This window comes from Aegilops tauschii, chromosome 7, assembly GCF_002575655.3.
Source record: "Aegilops tauschii subsp. strangulata cultivar AL8/78 chromosome 7, Aet v6.0, whole genome shotgun sequence".
NCBI classification, from domain to species: domain Eukaryota; kingdom Viridiplantae; phylum Streptophyta; class Magnoliopsida; order Poales; family Poaceae; genus Aegilops; species Aegilops tauschii.
Genome location: NC_053041.3, coordinates 258,372,280 through 258,386,214, shown reverse-complemented (window position 1 = coordinate 258,386,214; position 13,935 = coordinate 258,372,280).

Below are 13,935 nucleotides of genomic sequence, written 5' to 3'. Positions count from 1 at the left end.
TTCATGCTAATCGAAAGTGGTTGTTAATAAGACTTGATCAACCTTATTAATTGATCATTTTTGAGCGGTATGAAGTTGATGAATTTAGTAAGCACTACCTTCTGTCTTTACTTTTTGTTTTCTGTTTTTATTAGTTAAATAAAATAAAATACCATGTTTTGTCCGTTTTCTGAATTTTCCATGCAATAAAAAATGACCCAAAAATAAAAGATCTTAGAATGCTCTGAAAATTTAATATGATTTTTTTCTGAATATTTCTGAATTTCGGGTGCAAATAATATCAGAGGGAGGTGCACCAGGTGGGCACAACCCACCTGGGCGCGCCAGGACCCCCATGCGCGCCCTGGTGGTTTGTGGTCCCCACGTGGCCCCCCTCACTTACCTCTTCATCCCACATCATCACTTACCTCCATAAAACAATCTCCATTGCTCTCTCCCGTGTTCTTGCTCCCAAACCTGCAGATTTCGATATCTTTGCTCGAAGCTCCATTTCTGAAACTGTTTCGGGGGATTGTTGCTTGGTATGTGACTCCACCGTTTGTCCAATTAGTTTTTGTTTTAGTGGTTTATATTTTGAATAATTAGCTACTCTTGGTGCTGCTGTAGATGAGCTTGCATGTTTAATTCTTAGAGTTCTAAGTAGTTTGAATGCTTGCTATGGCCTCTATGTATCCCTATGAGTAGTTGGCATCATTTTTGTGAAGTTTTGTTGAGAAAATTTTGTGGACTAAAAAATTTCAGAATTTTGTTCATAGGAAAACCATGAATATATTTAGGAAGTTTGGCTCTAAGAAGAACTCCAAGGGTGTTATTGGGGACTCATCTGATAGTGATCTCCATCCTCGGTGGTTGGCAGAAGTATGGCCGTGTGAATGGCCGCATACTCCGTTCCTGGAAGAGGCTGGAATCCTTCAAGAGTTCACACAATATGCTGCTAATGCTGGCCTCACCGACTTCATCGCAAATGAGTGTGACCAGCATCAAATCCTCACAAACATGTTTGTTCAAAGTTTTACTTTCCTGCCTAGGAATAATCCTTCTGAAGTGAGCATTGATTTATATGCTGAAAACCATCAGATACCACTTACTGAATTTTGTGACATATGCATGATCCCTTCTGATGGGAGCTTAGCCGAGCCTAGGTCGGCTGGGTTTGAGGCCTTTTATCGCACTTTGACAGTGGGAGATGAGAGAGGGGTGTCAGCTACCACCGCCGCTAGCATACACTTTCCTGCCGTACATTATTTTGCTTTATTTTTTGCTAAGTGTTTGCTTGCTAGAGATAAAGTAGGTGCGCTTAGTGCACAAGACATTGCTTGTTTACGCCGTGCATTAGAGGGCGACAACACTTATAGCTTGGGAGCTATTGTGGCTCGTCGCCTCCATCTTAATAAATCCCAGGGTAAAATACCTGGTGGGATTTTGCTACTTGGTTGGCGGCCCACTTTAATGTTGAGATACGCCCTCATGATTACCCTCTAACCAAGGTTTACTTAGACCGCGCAGCCATGGAACACCATCATTTTCTTGCACGAGACTATCCTAATATCCTTATTCCTTATAACCTGGTTTTTAGCATTAAAACTCGTGATATTATTTCATTGCCTGCACCTGCTTTGTTCAATTTTGTTGCCAGGGGCGAATATAGGATTATGCCTGCGCCGGAACACTCAGGCTGCTGCAGAGGCAGAGGAGGAGCCTCAACAGTGGGATGCCTGGATGCCCACTCCTCAGCACCCCTACTACCATCCAGGCTACTGATCGACTACCAAGATAGGCCAAAAGCCTAAGCTTGGGGGAGTACGTGTATCTCACCGACATTACATTCATGTCCACTTATTTCTCTTTGTCGGTGTTCACACATTTTCATTGTATCATCCATGCTTAGATTTATTTTCTTGCTTTCTTCTTCTGTGTTTGAAAAACTTTACAAAAACCAAAAAAATAGTTGTAGTAGTTTACTTTCTATGCACGCTTAGTAGTAATATTAAAAAGAAAACCCAAAAAGATTTCCTTGTTCTTCTTTTCCTTGTTGGGAGCTTTCCCGTGTAAATAGTTTTTCTCCCTTTGCTTTTCCCTTTTATTTCCTTGTTCAGGAAAACCAAAAACTCCAAAGATATTTCAGTGTGTTTCTCTGATTTTCTTTTCTTTTTATTCGAGTTGTACCGAGGAGAAGACCACGATGAAAATGTTGAGTGGATCTCATATGAATAATTGTTGAACTAATAAAGAGCACATTTTACCTTGTCTTCTCCTTTTGAATAAAATGTTTGCAGATTCCAGCTTAGTCCATGACACTCTTGCACTATTATTATTTTCATATCGTTCGGTCGTGCCAGTGAAAGGCCTGACGATATTCGATGAACTGGCCGTGGCAGAGAGAAACTGGTATGAACTCGACTTGTTCTGTTTGTGTAAATATGTTTAACCTAGTATTCATGATTCAGCACATTATGATTAAACATGTTTGCAATGACAATTAGAGATTATAGTTTCTCATTCCATGCATAAGTAGCTAGGAGTGGATAATGATTTATCTTGGATATCAACATTGCGTTAAAATGATTGTGATGTAGTATGATGATATGGTATCCTCCTCTGAATGTTCAAGTGGCTTGACTTGGCACATTGAAAGTGCGTTAAGTCGACTAGAGGGAGGGTGAATAGGCAATTTTTATGAATTCTTCACTGAGGAATTTCAGGGTGAGGAAATTCCTTAGCGAAGAACTACTTGCAGAAGAATAAGTACTCAGATGCAAACATGACAGAACATAAGCACGATCATCATGATGAAATGAAAACAAGCATAGAGTACAGAAAGCGTAAACACAGGATAAATAGGATGAAGACAAACAGACTGAAGAAATTGAACTGAGGAAATTGAGAAAGTCTTCAGTCAAAGTCTTCAAACAGATATGAACAAGCACACAACACAGTAATGAGGAAATGAAAGGGTTGAGGAAATAGAACCAGTAGGCTTGGTGAAGATAATGATTTGGTAGACCAGTTCCAACTGCTTTGACAGTTGTACGTCTGGTTGGAGCGGCTAGGTATTTAAACCTGAGGACACACAGTCCTCACCATATTCTCCTTGAGCTAAGGTCACACAGACCTCGCCCAATCACTCGTGGTAAGTCTTCAGGTGACTTCCAAACCTTCACAAACTCGGTCACTCAACGATCCACGATTTCCTCTTGGATGCTCTAGACCATGACGCCTAACCATCTGGAAGATGCACAGTCTTTAAAGGTAACAACCGTCGGATCCATACAGGATCAATCTCTTCAGTGATGCTCAATCACTTTGGGTTTGTAGGTGTTTGGGTTTGGGTTTTCCTCACTTGTTGATTTTTGCTCAAAGTCCTCGGAGGATGGGATGCTCTCAATGACAAGTGTCAGTTTCTCTCGGAGCAGCCAACCAGCTAGTGGTTGTAGGGGGCGGCTATTTATAGCCTAGGGAGCAGCCCGACATGATATGACATAAATGCCCTTCAATGATATGACCGTTAGGTGGGTAAGATATTTTGGGACAGCTGGCGCATAGCACAACAACGGTCAGAAATTTGACTATCAAATTCCTCAGGGCTATCATGTTCCTCACTTGTAGGCAATCCGCACTGGCGAATTCCTAACTCCTCAGTCAGAACAAATTCCTCAAAGACCAGAAGAACTTCGTCTCAGTCACTGAAGAAATTTACTGAACTGTATGAGATTTCCAATGGCTTCACTCGAAAGGATTGGTAGGTGTAGGATTTTGAGATGAGCATCACTTGGAAATTTTTCCTTAGTATTTCCTCGACCCCCTTTAATAGTACGGTGTTTCCTATGACTCAAGAAAGAGAAAATGAAACTATGAAAACAAAAGTCTTCACGCTTCATGTTCCTCGTATGAATACCAAGTCTTCATGGTCACACCAATTTCTTCACTTTCAAAGTCTTCAGAAATCCGAAGTCTTCAGTCGAAGACATTCATTTTTAGGGGTCGACTTTCTTTGTAAATATCAAACTCCTCATAGACTTATAGACCTATGTACACTCATAAACACATTAGTTCTTTAACCTATAAGTCTTCAATACACCAAAATCACTAAGGGGCACTAGATGCACTTGCAATCTCCCCCTTTTTGGTGATTGATGACAATATGTTAAGTTTTCAATCGGGATAAAACATATGAAGTGTAAATACTAATATTGAGGAATTTGATTGCAAGATATAGAAGAACTCCCCCTGAAGTTGTGCATAGTGAGGAATTTGCTTTTGAAGCAATGCACACTTGAAGAGTAGAATCATGGAGATCTCCCCCTATATCTTGTAATTCGTACACGCATTTAACATATAAGATGAAGAATTTGAAATGCATGATGAAATATGGTGACTGATGTAATTCAGCATGTGTGCATTAACATATATGAGGAATAAGCATGTAGAAGAACACAGCAAAAGTATCAGACCACCATCGGGTTTAAGTTTACAACTCGATCCAACAAAGTCTTTAAAAGAACGAGAGTTGTAACTTAGCAAAAAAACGCCCATATATAGAGACCCCCTTGAAGACTAACTCAAATTTCTCCCCCTTTTTCATCGAATGACCAAAATGATCAAAAAATGAGGACTAACGCCCCTGAAGAATATCATGTTGATGGAGGAGCGCCAGCGTTGTTGGGGTTGGTTGTTGTAGTAGGGCCTGCCGCAGTGTCGTCCAAATCTTCATGCTCATCCGTGTCGCGCGATGAGGAATATGAGCTGGCCACCAAGGAGGGAGCTTTGACTTTCTTGAATTTCTTCGCTGGTGGTTGAGACCAGTCAAAGTCCTGCTTGAGACCAGTTGCTTCAGATCTTCTTCACCATAGAGATGTGACAGAACAGCGCAGGTGCGACCGAAGACTTCATGGAGGTAGTAACGGTTTTTCTTCACTGCATTCTATGTAGCAGTCATGTTGTGAAGAATTGAACCAAACTGACGCTTAACCCATTTGTGGTTGCGATCGACCTTCTGGTGAAGACTGAGGAGAAGCTCATAATCATTCATCACCCTTGGAGTTGTGCCTTGAGGATTTTGCTTTGAGGCATTGGCGGCAGAGTCATGAGTGGCGGAGTCATCATTGGTGGAGTAAGATGCAGCTTTGCGGAACTGACCATCCAATGGACGAATGCCTTCATCAATAACAGCAGTGGCCTTGCCCTTTTCATCAGCTGAGGAAAATGTCCGTTTGAGGACTTGAATGGGGGCAAGTAGCTAAGATGATTTTGAAAGTCAGCCTTGTAGTTGAGTGAAGACCTTGTTCTGAGGAATCTCATAATCCAAGGAGCGTAAGGCTTCAACTCAAATGGAGATAATGCAACATTGGCCAGAGTCCTCATGAAGAAATTATGGTAGTTGACAGGAACGCCATGAATGATGTTGAAAAGCAGATTCTTCATGATGCCAATGACGTCTTCATCATTCGAGTCGTGGCCTTTGATTGGACTCAAAGTCTTCGTCAAAATGCGATAGACAGTCCAAGGCACATACTGCAATTCCTTCACGAGGAATTTGGCCCTTGGGGCTTGACCGGGCTTCAGCGGCTTCATCAACACTTGCATGTAGTGATCTGTAAGCTCAGGTTCATGATATATACAACGAGCACCTTCAAGGGGAGGACTGACAGGCAGGGCATGAAGCAATTCAGAGGCCGGTGCTTTGAGGTGAGTATTTTCTGTCATCCAGTCCAATACCCAAGAGTTCACATCTTCAGCATTTCCTGTGATGTGCAGCGTTGCATAGAACTGAAGAATTAGCTCTTCATTCCAATCAACAATATCAGTGCAGAAGTTGAGTAGTCCAGCGTCATGAAGAACACTGAGGACTGGCTTGAAGCAAGGCAGTGATTCCATGTCCACGTGAGGAATATGCTCATGGTCGAAGACTTTGTCTTTGGTGAAAAGCAGTGAAGAATAGAAATTGGCTTGGCTGGCAGTCTAGAAACGCTTCCTTCTAAGACGAGGAGAGTCATATGGGTTGTAATCCGTGAAGAACACATGCTCGTGGAGGAAGTCATCAGCCTTGAAGTTTTGCTTCTTGGAGAAAGGATTCTTCGGCTTGGACTGAGGAGTGTTAGTCAATTGCATCACAACCTCAGGAATCACAATCTCAGGATCCACAGGCTGAGGAATTTCAGTTCCTTCTTTAGTTGCAACCTGGGTCTTCAATACTTCAGCAGCTTGTTCATCAGCACTAGTGTCTGGAATTTCTTCATGAATGGACGGAGTGGCGCGAGGTTCTTCAGAGCCCATTTGAACTTCAGTATGCACTGGGGACTGAGGAATTTGTTGCAGAGGAGTGAACATGGGAGAGTTGGGGTGCTAACTTTCCCAAAAGTCATCATTCATCACAGGTGTTGTGCTCCCAATATCCACATCCTCATCTTCTTCTCTCATTTCTTCAACGCCGGCCTCTCCAGCTGTGAACCGAGGCATGGGTGATGAGACAACTGTGGTTGAAGGGATTGTATCCACTTCAATTTCTTCATCCAACTGCTCTGAAGAGGCAGCAGAAGGAATATCTTCATCGGATCCACTTGGGATCGCATAGTCTTCACCAAAGGGAATGAGTTCCTTTGATGGCATGCATGAGACTGGAACAACATCAATTGGATTCTCAGAGCTTGTCAATTTCTTCATCTTCTTCAGAGCTGAAGATTCTGATGAAGTTGATGCTTTCCTTTTCTTCACTGCTGCACGCTCCGCAGCCTTGGTCTTCTTAGCTTCTGATGTAGAAGGAAGAACTGGACTTGGCGTAGGTGCAGGAGGAGCAGAGGAAATTGGTTCATTTTCTTCAGGTACAACTGATGCAGTTCCCCTGGCTGTTGGAAATATGCCCTAGAGGCAATAATAAAATGGTTATTATTATATTTCCTTGTTCATGATAATTGTCTATTGTTCATGCTATAATTGTGTTATCCGGAAATCATAATACATGTGTGAATACATAGACCACAACATGTCCCTAGTGAGCCTCTAGTTGACTAGCTCGTTGATCAACAGATAGTCATGGTTTCCTGACTATGGACATTGGATGTCATTGATAACGGGATCACATCATTAGGAGAATGATGTGATGGACAAGACCCAATCCTAAGCATAGCACAAGATCGTGTAGTTCGTTTGCTAGAGCTTTTCCAAATGTCAAGTATCATTTCCTTAGACCATGAGATTGTGCAACTCCCGGATACCATAGGAGTGCTTTGGGTGTGCCAAACGTCACAACGTAACTGGGTGGCTATAAAGGTGCACTACGGGTATCTCCGAAAGTGTCTGTTGGGTTGGCACGAATCGAGACTGGGATTTGTCACTCCGTATGACGGAGAGGTATCTCTGGGCCCACTCGATAATGCATCATCATAATGAGCTCAATGTGACCAAGTGTTTGGTCACGGGATCATGCATTACGGTATGAGTAAAGTGACTTGCCGGTAACGAGATTGAACAAGGTATTGGGATACCGACGATCGAATCTCGGGCAAGTAACGTACCGATTGACAAAGGGAATTGTATACGGGATTGATTGAATCCTCGACATCATGGTTCATCCGATGAGATCATCGTGGAACATGTGGGAGCCAACATGGGTATCCAGATCCCGCTGTTGGTTATTGACCGGAGAGTCGTCTCGGTCATGTCTGCATGTCTCCCGAACCCGTAGGGTCTACACACTTAAGGTTCGGTGACGCTAGGGTTGTAGAGATATTAGTATGCGGAAATCCGAAAGTCGTTCGGAGTCCCAGATGAGATCCCGGACGTCACGAGGAGTTCCAGAATGGTCCGGAGATGAAGAATTGTATATAGGAAGTCCAGTTTCGGCCACCGGGAAAGTTTCAGGGGTCACCGGTATTGTACCGGGACCACCGGAAGGGTCCCGGGGGGTCCACCGGGTGGGGCCACCTATCCCGGAGGGCCCCATGGGCTGAAGTGGGAGGGGAACCAGCCCCTGGTGGGCTGGTGCGCCCCCCTTGGGCCTCCCCCTGCGCCTAGGGTTGGAAACCCTAGGGGTGGGGGGCGCCCCACTTGGCTTGGGGAGCAAGCCACCCCCTTGGCCGCCGCCCCCCCTTGGAGATTGGATCTCCTAGGGCCGCCGCCCCCCAGGGGCCCTATATAAAGTGGGGGGGAGGGAGGGCAGCCGCACCCAAGCCCCTGGCGCCTCCCTCTCCCTCCCGTGACACCTCTCCTTCTCGCTGAGCTTGGCGAAGCCCTGCCAAGATCCCCGCTGCTTCCACCACCACGCCGTCGTGCTGCTGGATGTCCATCAACCTCTCCCTTCCCCTTGCTGGATCAAGAAGGAGGAGACGTCTTCCCCAACCGTACGTGTGTTGAACGCGGAGGTGCCGTCCGTTCGGCGCTCGGTCATCGGTGATTTGGATCACGACGAGTACGACTCCATCAACCCCGTTCACTTGAACGCTTCCGCTCGCGATCTACAAGGGTATGTAGATGCACTCTTTTCCCTCTCGTTGCTAGAAGACTCCATAGATTGTTCTTGGTGATGCGTAGAATTTTTTTAATTTCTGCAACGATCTCCAACAGTGGTATCAGACCTAGGTCTATGCGTAGTTTCTATGCACGAGTAGAACACAAACTTGTTGTGGGCGTAGATGTTGTCAATTTTCTTGCCACTACTAGTCTTATCTTGTTTCGGCGGCATCGTGGGATGAAGCGGCCCGGACCGACCTTACACGTACGCTTACGTGAGACAGGTTCCACCGACTGACATGCACTAGTTGCATAAGGTGGCTAGCGGGTGTCTGTCTCTCCCACTTTAGTCGAATCGGATTCGATGAAAAGGGTCCTTATGAAGGGTAAATAGAAGTTGGCATATCATGTTGTGGTTTTACGTAGGTAAGAAACGTTCTTGCTAGAAACCTATAGAAGCCACGTAAAAATATGCAACAACAATTAGAGGACGTCTAACTTGTTTTTGCAGCATATGCCTTGTGATGTGATATGGCCAAAAGGATGTGATGAATGAAATATATGTGATGTATGAGATTTATCATGTTCTTGTAATAGGAATCACGACTTGCATGTCGATGAGTATGACAACCGGCAGGAGCCATAGGAGTTGTCTTTATTTTTTGTATCACCTGCGTGTCATTGAATAACGCCATGTAAATTACTTTACTTTATTGCTAAACACGTTAGCCATAGAAGTAGAAGTAATCGTTGGCGTGACAACTTCATGAAGACACGATGATGGAGATCATGATGATGGAGATCATGGTGTCATGCCGGTGACGAAGATGATCATGGCGCCCCAAAGATGGAGATCAAAGGAGCAATATGATACTGGCCATATCATGTCACTATTTGATTGCATGTGATGTTTATCATGTTTTACATCTTATTTGCTTAGAACGACGGTAGCTTAAATAAGATGATCCCTCGCAATAATTTCAAGAAAGTGTTCCCCCTAACTGTGCACCGTTGCGAAGGTTCGTTGTTTCGAAGCACCACGTGATGATCGGGTGTGATAGATTCTAACGTTCGAATACAACGGGTGTAAGCCAGATTTGCACACGCAATACACTTAGGTTGACTTGACGAGCCTAGCATGTACAGACATGGCCTCGGAACACGGAAGACCGAAAGGTCGAGCATGAGTCGTATAGAAGATACGATCAACATGAAGATGTTCATCGATGTTGACTAGTCCGTCTGACATGATGATCGGACACGGCCTAGTTGACTCGGATCATGTTTCACTTAGATGACTAGAGGGATGTCTATCTGATTGGGAGTTCTTTGAATAATTTGATTAGATGAACTTAATTATCATGAACTTAGTCTAAAATCTTTACAATATGTCTTGTAGATCAAATGGCCCACGCTAATGTTGCCCTCAACTTCAACGCATTCCTAGAGAAAACCAAGCTGAAAGATGATGGCAGCAACTATACGGACTGGGTCCGGAACCTGAGGATCATCCTCATAGCTGCCAAGAAAGATTATGTCCTAGAAGCACCGCTAGGTGATGCACCCATCCCAGAGAACCAAGACGTTATGAACGCTTGGCAGCAGCGTGCTGATGATTACTCCCTCGTTCAGTGCGGCATGCTTTACAGCTTAGAACCGGGGCTCCAAAAGCGTTTTGAGCAACACGGAGCATATGAGATGTTCGAAGAGCTGAAAATGGTTTTCCAAGTTCATGCCCGGGTCGAGAGATATGAAGTCTCCGACAAGTTCTTCAGTTGTAAGATGGAGGAAAATAGTTCTGTCAGTGAGCACATACTCAAAATATCTGGGTTACACAACCGCTTGACTCAGCTGGGAGTTAATCTCCCGGATGACGCGGTCATTGACAGAATCCTTCAGTCGCTTCCACCGAGCTACAAGAGCTTTGTGATGAACTTCAATATGCAGGGGATGGAAAAGACCATTCCTGAGGTATATTCAATGCTGAAATCAGCGGAGGTGGAGATCAAAAAGGAACATCAAGTGTTGATGGTGAATAAAACCACTAAGTTCAAGAAAGGCAAGGGTAAGAAGAACTTCAAGAAGGACGGCAAGGGAGTTGCCGCGCCCGGTAAGCCAGTTGCCGGGAAGAAGCCAAAGAATGGACCCAAGCCTGAGACTGAGTGCTTTTATTGCAAGGGAAGTGGTCACTGGAAGCGGAACTGCCCCAAGTACTTGGCGGACAAGAAGGCCGGCAACACCAAAGGTATATGTGATATACATGTTATTGATGTGTACCTTACCAGCACTCGTAGTAGCTCCTGGGTATTTGATACCGGTGCGGTTGCTCATATTTGTAACTCAAAGCAGGAGCTGCGGAATAAACGGAGACTGGCAAAGGACGAGGTGACGATGCGCGTCGGGAATGGTTCCAAGGTCGATGTGATCGCCGTCGGCACGCTACCTCTACATTTACCTACGGGATTAGTTTTAAACCTCAATAATTGTTATTTAGTGCCAGCTCTGAGCATGAACATTGTATCAGGATCTCGTTTAATTCGAGATGGCTACTCATTTAAATCTGAGAATAATGGTTGTTCTATTTATATGAGAGATATGTTTTATGGTCATGCCCCGCTGGTTAATGGTTTATTCTTAATGAATCTCAAACGTAGTGTTACACATATTCATAGTGTGAATACCAAAAGATGTAAGGTTGATAATGATAGTCCCACATACTTGTGGCACTGCCGTCTTGGTCACATTGGTGTCAAACGCATGAAGAAGCTCCATGCAGATGGACTTTTGGAGTCTCTTGACTATGAATCATTTGACATGTGCGAACCATGCCTCATGGCTAAGATGACCAAGACTCCGTTCTCCGGAACAATGGAGCGAGCAACCAACTTATTGGAAATCATACATACTGATGTGTGCGGTCCAATGAGTGTTGAGGCTCGCGGTGGCTATCGTTATGTTCTCACTCTCACTGATGACTTGAGTAGATATGGGTATGTCTACCTAATGAAACACAAGTCTGAGACCTTTGAAAAGTTCAAGGAATTTCAGAGTGAGGTTGAGAATCAACGTGACAGGAAAATAAAGTTCTTACGATCAGATCGTGGAGGGGAATATTTGAGTCACGAATTTGGCACACACTTAAGGAAATGTGGAATAGTTTCACAACTCACGCCGCCTGGAACACCTCAGCGAAATGGTGTGTCCGAACGTCGTAATCGCACTCTATTGGATATGGTGCGATCTATGATGTCTCTTACCGATCTACCGCTCTCATTTTGGGGCTATGCTTTAGAGACTGCCGCATTCACTTTAAATAGGGCTCCGTCGAAATCCGTTGAGACGACACCATATGAATTATGGTTTAGGAAGAAACCTAAGCTGTCGTTTCTAAAAGTTTGGGGATGCAATGCTTATGTCAAGAAACTTCAACCTGAAAAGCTCGAACCCAAGTCGGAAAAATGCGTCTTCATAGGATACCCTAAGGAAACCATTGGGTATACCTTCTACCTCAGATCCGAAGGCAAGATCTTTGTTGCCAAGAACGGGTCCTTTCTGGAGAAAGAGTTTCTCTCGAAAGAAGTAAGTGGGAGGAAAGTGGAACTTCATGAAGTACTACCTCTTGAACCGGAAAGTAGCGCAGCTCAGGAAGATGTTCCTGTGGTGCCTGCACTGACTAGAGAGGAAGCTAATGATGATGATCAAGGTACTTCGGATCAAGTTACTACTGAACTTCGTAGGTCCACGAGGACACGTTCCACACCAGAGTGGTATGGCAACCCTGTCCTGGAAATCATGTTGTTAGACAACGGTGAACCTTCGAACTATGAAGAAGCAATGGTGGGCCCAGATTCCAACAAATGGCTTGAAGCCATGCAATCCGAGATAGGATCCATGTATGAAAACAAAGTGTCGACTTTGACAGACTTGCCCGATGATCGGCGAGCGACAGAAAACAAATGGATCTTTAAGAAGAAGACGGACGCGGATGGTAATGTTACCATCTATAAAGCTCGACTTGTCGCTAAGGGTTATCGACAAGTTCAAGGGGTTGACTACGATGAGACTTTCTCACCCGTAGCGAAGCTGAAGTCCGTCCGAATCATGTTAGCAATTGCCGCATACTATGATTATGAGATATGGCAAATGGACGTCAAAACGGCATTCCTTAACGGCTTTCTTAAGGAAGAATTGTATATGATGCAGCCGGAAGGTTTTTTCGATCCTAAGAATGCTAACAAGGTATGCAAGCTCCAGCGCTCCATCTATGGGCTGGTGCAAGCATCTCGGAGTTGGAACATTCGATTTGATGAGATGATCAAAGCGTTTGGGTTTACACAGACTTATGGAGAAGCCTGTGTTTATAAGAAAGTGAGTGGGAGCTCTGTTGATGGGAAATGATATAGAATTCTTGGGAAGCATAAAGGCCTACTTGAACAAGTGTTTTTCAATGAAGGACCTTGGAGAAGCTGCTTATATATTAGGCATCAAGATCTATAGAGATAGATCAAGACGCCTCATTGGTCTTTCACAAAGTACGTACCTTGACAAGATATTGAAGAAGTTCAATATGGATCAGTCCAAGAAGGGGTTCTTGCCTGTATTGCAAGGTGTGCAATTGAGCACGGCTCAATGCCCGATCACGGCAGAAGATAGAGAAAAGATGAGTGTCGTCCCCTATGCCTCGGCCATAGGGTCTATTATGTATGCCATGTTGTGTACCAGACCTGATGTGAACCTTGCCGTAAGTTTGGTAGGAAGGTACCAAAGTAATCCCGGCATGGAACACTGGACAGCGGTCAAGAATATCCTGAAGTACCTGAAGAGGACTAAGGATATGTTTCTCGTTTATGGAGGTGACGAAGAGCTCGCGTAAAGGGTTACGTCGATGCTAGCTTCGACACAGATCTGGATGACTCTAAGTCACAAACCGGATACATGTATATTTTGAATGGTGGGGTAGTAAGCTGGTGCAGTTGCAAGCAAAGCGTTGTGGTGGGATCTACATGTGAAGCGGAATACATGGCGGCCTCAGAGGTAGCACAAGAAGCAATCTGGGTGAAGGAGTTCATTACCGACCTAGGAGTTATTCCCAATGCGTCGGGCCCGATGACTCTCTTCTGTGACAACACTGAGCTATTGCCCTTGCCAAGGAGCCCAGGTTTCAAAGGAAGACCAGGCATATCAAGCGTCACTTCAACTCCATTCGTGAAAATGTTCAAAATGGAGACATAGATATTTGTAAAGTACATACGGACCTGAATGTAGCAGATCCGTTGACTAAACCTCTCCCTAGAGCTAAACATGATCAACACCAGAACTCTATGGGTGTTCGATTCATCACAATGTAACTAGATTATTGACTCTAGTGCAAGTGGGAGACTGTTGGAAATATGCCCTAGAGGCAATAATAAAATGGTTATTATTATATTTCCTTGTTCATGATAATTGTCTATTGTTCATGCTATAATTGTGTTATCCGGAAATCGTAAT